Source organism: Lagenorhynchus albirostris, chromosome 15 (assembly GCF_949774975.1).
Source record: "Lagenorhynchus albirostris chromosome 15, mLagAlb1.1, whole genome shotgun sequence".
In the NCBI taxonomy this organism is placed as follows: domain Eukaryota; kingdom Metazoa; phylum Chordata; class Mammalia; order Artiodactyla; family Delphinidae; genus Lagenorhynchus; species Lagenorhynchus albirostris.
This window is the reverse complement of record NC_083109.1, coordinates 66,418,842-66,425,512: the sequence shown is the minus strand read 5'-3', so window position 1 is coordinate 66,425,512 and position 6,671 is coordinate 66,418,842. Positions and strand designations below refer to the sequence as shown.

Sequence of the window (6,671 nt, the reverse complement as noted above, 5' to 3'; positions counted from 1 at the left end):
GCCTGATCTGGCCTAGTAGGTGTTGGATAAATGTTTACTTGAATTAAATTATTAGAAACAGAGAGAGTTGGGAGGGGAAGGGTCACATTAGAGTTCAAGCTCGTACTGCTCGTCACACGACAGGCCAATAAATTGAGAGACGAGGTATTGGGGCAAGGAATAGCAACTTTATTTGGAAAGCCAGCAGAGAAGGTGGTAGACTGGTGTCCCAAAGAACCATCTTCCCCATGTTAGAACTCAGGCTTTTATATTAAAAGGGGAGGGGGTGTGGTTAGTTGTTGTAAACTTCTTGGTGCTGGAATCCTTTGTTCTCGCAGCTGTCCACATAGGTCAGGTCACCATGTTCCTGTAAACCTCCAACAAGATAAATGTTCTTTTCTGTTCTGCAACTTTTTCTCTCTGTCAGAATGGAAAAGTGTTAAGTTTAAAGGTCAGAGCCTTGAGAAGGGGGTATCCTGTATGTTTCAGACTACAGGCAACAATCTCTCACAAAAGGTGCAGAGCCAGCATGACTAAGCACAGGCAACAGACCACAAAGGTTAGAGCTAAAGGAATAGATTCAGCATGGAGTCAGGTTTGTTCTTCTCTGTTATAGTTGCTGTTAACAAATGATGCAAACTACTGGAGAATGCTTTGAGTCATTTGTGGGGGGATGACTCAGAGAGATCTCTGCTTCCTTCTTGTGGCCGCAGGGGGTGATATCTCAGAAGAGCTGAATACAATTAATTCTCGGTGGCAGAAAATGGAAGTTTGTTATGTATTTATTGATATGTATTTGCTCTGAATTTACTGCATTTTGTTTTTATTTTTTTTTTACAAGGAAAACCACCATTTTGGTTCCCAAGTTTTATTCAAGAACTCACACAACATATTCCAGATAATTGAGTTTTAATCATCTTCATCTTGATTAATCTGGAAGTAACGCAATTCGTAACTCTCTTTGCTGTTAGCAACTACGCGTAACCAATCATGTAGATTATTCTTCAAATATTTTTTGGTGAGGTATTTCGAATACCTTTTGGAAAAAGGCACCTCAGAGGTTACAGTAATCTTGTTTTTGCTTCTTTCGGTTGTTACAACACTCCACCAAGATTCCCAGCTTTTCCATTCATTTTGATTCTCTCCTGAAGAAACTGTTCAAAATTGGCAGCATCTATGATTCCATCTTCTATAGGGTGGGTACAGTCAAGGGTAAAATTCGGGACCTGCTTTTATTTTGCTCCCCTTCGCCACAAACTTTTTCACGGGCGCCATGGAGGCAGCGAAGGCAGAAAGGGTTACTGCATTTTAAAACACACTGAAATAGTCTACATAGAAGAACACTGGGTTTTGGGAGGCTAGGGAATCCTGGCTCTGCCTGGGGGTAGCTAACACAAGTTACTTTGCCAGTCTGAGCCTCAGTTTCCCTCTCTGTAAAAAGTAGATACGAGTGATGATTGAGGGAGCCTACATAAGGCAAGGATCTGTAAAAACGTTCAATGATTTTCCTTCCTGGACCCATGATTTTTACATCGCGGTGGCAGGGGCCGGCCATGGGGCCACCCGAGGCTGCAGAGGTTCCCTGAAGTAGGGCTAGAGAGTCCAAACAAGATGGGGACTCGGCCGTCTCCGCGCAAACCCGGCGGGACCCGCAGCCCAGCCAGGAGCAAGCGGCAGCGAGACACTGCCCCCACGTGGCCGTAGGCAGTATGCCACGCTCGTGGAAAATCAAATGCAAACATACATGACGAGTGAATATTAATATTAACAATTGGGAACTTTGTTTTCCTTTTTAATGCTGCGTCCCAGCTGAACTTACTACTGCCGATTACAAGAGCACTCTGACTCCAAAGCCCAGGAGGAAGCCGGGGGTTAATATGCTGTAACTGGCGCGTGAAGCGTCAGGCTGATATCGGGCATGCGTAAACCGATGAGGGTGGGGCTTAGAGAACATGAGGCGCCGCGTCACTAGACTAATATAGTATGAACGGAAAAGCTTGCGACTGGGCGGTAGCGTGGCCGAGTGGTCTAAGGCGCTGGATTTAGGCTCCAGTCATTTCGATGGCGTGGGTTCGAATCCCACCGCTGCCACACCTTCAGGGGTCTCACTTTTCCATCCTTCAACTTCCATATCCTCTCCCAATTACTCTTCACTTTTTCTGCCTTCTGACGTTTTTTTTTTTTCCCCCACAGTAGAAAATCCTCAGAGGGATCCTTCATTTCATTCACTTTCTCCTTACACAGGAATTTCAACCTGTAAAAGTTATTTCTTCCAGTTCAGCCTTTTTTTTTTTAATGGAATGGGGAAGGGAGGGGAAAAGAAGGAAACTGCAGGACAATCCACCTCACTCTCTAGCCTACTACACAAACCCACCAATCCCGCTACCTTAAAAAACGGAAACAAAAACGTCTCCCTGTTTCCATGGGAAAGCATCCTGAGATACCTTGAAAAGCTGCTTCAAGGCCTGAGGCCACTGGGAGTGGGCCCCTTTACCTCCCAAGGACAAAGATTAGGTGGAGGTGATTTTAATCAAGACGTCAGTTAGGAAGGGTCCCTTTCTGGCCCGCTCTGTGTCAGCAGAGAGCTCAGGCTGACTCCATAAATATCACTGTTGGTAGAAACTGTGTCAGGTGACTTTATGGAGGGTCTGGGGTATCAGGAGCCTTGCCCCCCCCAAGGTGTATCAGCCTTGAGGTCCCAGCTTCATTGATCCACTTCCTGCTTGTTTATTTACTCATTCAACAACCATTTATGAAGGGCCTACTATGTGCCAGAAATCAAGATCAACCTGAGGCTACAGAGCAAAACAGGGGACACGTTTTGGGCCTCACAGAGTTCACAGCCACTGTAATTTCTTTAATTAGACCTGTGAGGAGTGTCATGCAGAATGCGGAAGCCGACCCAGGGACAACGGAACAAGTGACTTTTAGCTTGGACTTGAAATTGAGAGATTAGCTAGTGAAGGTGGGAGAGGGGAGTTCCAGGAAGAGGGAACAGCATGTGGAATATCCTAGAGGCAAAGGAGAGCCTGGTGAGTCTGAGATGCTGGGAAGGTAATTCAGGGCAGCTGGACAGAGAGCAGCTGGACATGGCTAGAGATGAGACTGAAGTGTTAGGCAAGCAGGGCCATGAATGCCAAGTTAAGGCTTTGAACTTGGCCCTGAGGGCATGCGAAACCATGGAAAGGTTTTAAGCCGGAGGGTGGCATATTCCAATTTTGGATGTTGCCTCTGGCAGTAGGAATAGGAGGTTCCATTCAAAGCCTACTGTAGTTGTCTAGGACAAAGGAGAGTGGCTTGTACCATGGTTGTGACAGTGTGTTGCACAGGGAGACATTTTGGAGGTGGATCTGACAGAACTCAATGACGAAGACATGAAAAAGAAGAACACATCGAAAGCGATGACGAGGTTTTGGGCTTGAGCCACTGGATGGCTGGCAGTGCCTCTCGTCTCCCTAGGAGGGAACACGGGATGAAGAGGACGTTTGTGGAAAAGATGATTTCACTCTGATCCACACTGAGTTTGAGATTTAGGACATGGGGTTGAGTAGATTGGACATAGAAGTCTGGAGGCCAAGAGAACACTCTGAGTAACTGATACAGATTTGGGAGGCATTGGAGACTGAGGTCATGGGAATGGATGAACTTGCCCAGGAAGAGCATGCAGAGGAAGTAGAGGGACCAATATGGAGTCCTGAGGACCATCATCCTAAAGGGAATGCAATGGAAAAGAAGCCAGTGAAGGAGATAAAGAGACTGGAGACACAAGTGGAAGACAGGTGTGTTGTCATATAGATTGTTGTCAAGAAGATTATGGCAAGAAGGAGGGAGTAGCCAACTATGCAGAAGAGACTTGGCAGAATAAAGACTGAAAAATATTCTTTGGTTTTATGATTTGTGGACAAGGTCATTGATGACCTTAATTAAAGCCATTTTGGTGTGAGTTGAAGAGAAGAAATGGAAACGTAAGTGTGGACATCTCATCATGAAATTTGATGAGTGATGGTAGCAGTAGCGGGAGGGGGAATGGGGAGTCAAGAGAAATTTTTTTTTTTGGCGATACGCGGGCCTCTCACTGTTGGGGCCTCTCCCGTTGCGGAGCACAGGCTCCGGACGCGCAGGCTCAGCGGCCATGGCTCACGGGCCCAGCCGCTCTGCGGCACGTGGAATCTTCCCGGACCGGGTCACAAACCCGTGTCTCCTGCATCGGCAGGCGGACTCTCAACCACTGCGCCCCCAGGGAAGCCCAAGAGAAACATTTTTAAGATGAGAGAGACCAGATGATGTTTTAGACGCCTGGCATTGGGTCTACAAAGGGGAATAGCTCCATCACCCATAATGGAAAGTTTATGAATTCGCCTTAATGGTCCATCCTGATTGGCTATTTCACTTTGAGCTGCCCACAGTAATGACTCTTTTTTCTGCGTTTATAATGCTTCTGCTTAGTGTCTCCAAGAAAGCTAGGACCGCTTCCTACTTGCTGTCTCAAAATTAGAACACTCCCTAACACTATACGCAAAAATAAACTCAAAACAGATTAAAGACCTAAATGTAAGGCCGCATACTATAAAACCCTTAGAGGAAAACATAGGCAGAACACTCTCTGACATAAATTGCAGCAACATCTTTTTTAATCCACCTCCTAGAGTAATGAAAATAAAAATAAACAAATGGGAACTAATTAAACTTAGAAGCCTTTGCACAGCAAAGGAAACCATAAACAAGACGAAAAGACAACCTACAGAATGGGAGAAAATAGTTGCAAATGAAACAACTGACAAGGGATTAATTTCCAAAATATAAAAACAGCTCACGCAGCTCAATATCAAAAAAACAAACAACCCAATCAAAAAATGGGCAGAAGATCTAAATAGACATTTCTCCAAAGAAGACATACAGATGGCCAAAAAGCACATGAAAAGATGCTTAACATCACTCATTATTAGAGAAATGCAAATCAAAACTACAGTGAGCTATCACCTCACACCAGTCAGAATGGCCATCATCAAAAAATCTACAAACAATGAATGCTGGAGAGGGTGTGGAGAAAAGGGAACCCTCCTGCACTGTTGGTGGGAATGTAAATTGGTACAGCCACTATGGAGAACAGTATGGAGGTTCCTTAAAAAACTAAAAATAAGGGCTTCCCTGGTGGCGCAGTGGTTGAGAGTCCGCTTGCCGATACAGGGCACACGGGTTCGTGCCCCGGTCCGGGAAGATCCCACATATCGCGGAGCAGCTGGGCCCGTGAGCCATGGCCGCTGAGCCTGCGCGTCCGGAGCCTGTGCTCTGCAACGGGAGAGGCCACAACAGTGGGAGGCTCGCGTACCGCAAAAAAAAAAAAAAAACCCCCCCCCCTAAAAATAGAGCTACCATATGATCCAGCAATCCCACTCCTGGCCATATATCTGGAGAAAACCTTAATTTGAAAAGATACACGCACCCCAGTGTCCATTGCAGCACAATTTACAATAGCCAGGACATGGAAGCAACCTAAATGTCCATATCCAGAGGAATGGATAAAGAAGATATGGTACATATATGCAATTGAATATTACTCAGTCATAAAAAAGAATGAAATAATGCCATTTGCAGCAACATGGATAGACCTAGAGATTGTCATACTGAGTGAAGTAAGTCAGACAAAGACAAATATCATATGCTATCACTAATATGTGGAATCTAAAAAATGTACACATGAACTTACTGGAGTTTTCATGGCTGTAGAAAACACACTTACGGTTACCAGGAGGGAAAGGGCGGGGATAAATTGGGAGATTGGGATTGACATATACACACTACTATATATAAAATGGATAACTAATAAGGACCTATGTATAACACAGGCAACTACTCAATACTCTGTAATGACCTGTATAGGAAAAGAATCTAAAAAAGCATGGATATACGTATATGTATAACTGATTCACTTTGCTGTACACCTGAAAGTAACACAACACTGTAAATCAACTATTTCCAATAAACATTTAAAATAAAATATCTATGAGAAGGTATACAAGAAAAAAAAAAAAGAACCTCACGGAGGGTGGGTTATCTGGGCAGCCTCTAAAACCCTCATGGGCACTTGGTTCCTCTGCTGGGTGGAAGTGCTACCTCGTTTCCCATTGGGTGAAGACACTTGAGCGGAAGGAAGCTTTCTGGCATAGTGACCCATGCTGGCCCCATGCCCAGGGTTTAGACAGTCTACTTTCAGGGAAAGAGATGACTTAGAGAAATCCAGAAAACAAAGAGATCCGTTTTGCTTTTGGGTTTCACAAGCTGAGGTTCGGCAGTAGACAAAAGATCTAGAAGATTATGTGAACAGTGAAAACCTGTTTGCCCTGCCCTAAGAACAGATTTCGCAGGACTGGTAGAGAAAGTCAGAGGAGAAGGTGAGTTTACACGCAAGCATGTTACTGAGAAGCAAGAAAGCCCCAAATGGCCTGAGGTTTGTGGATCTGAGACTGAGAAAGATCCCAGAGCTCAACCCAAGCCCTGACGTGGCTAAGGTGCAGAAAAGCAGAAATAACCATGTGTCGTGTTTAGGCCAATGGGCCTTGGGCAGGTCCTCCAAATTACCCCGCCTGTAGAGAAGTGACCCCCACCCTCCTCTACTCTTTGAAGTTAGGCAACCCCAGTTTCCTTATTTATAAAATAAGAATAATAAGCTCTATGTAAGGGTGGGCCTGAGA

At 45.1% G+C, this 6,671-nt stretch overlaps 1 non-coding gene and 1 pseudogene across 1 annotated transcript; one reads left to right on the top strand and one right to left on the bottom strand.

Moving 5' to 3' along the window:
* Positions 1 to 888: 888 nt before the first annotated feature.
* LOC132505743 (large ribosomal subunit protein eL22-like) lies at positions 889 to 1,254 on the bottom strand (annotated as a pseudogene).
* A 734-nt stretch (positions 1,255 to 1,988) lies between these two features.
* Positions 1,989 to 2,070, top strand: TRNAL-UAG (transfer RNA leucine (anticodon UAG)). Its single transcript has one exon. It is a non-coding gene; the product is annotated as a tRNA-Leu (tRNA).
* Positions 2,071 to 6,671: the final 4,601 nt, after the last annotated feature.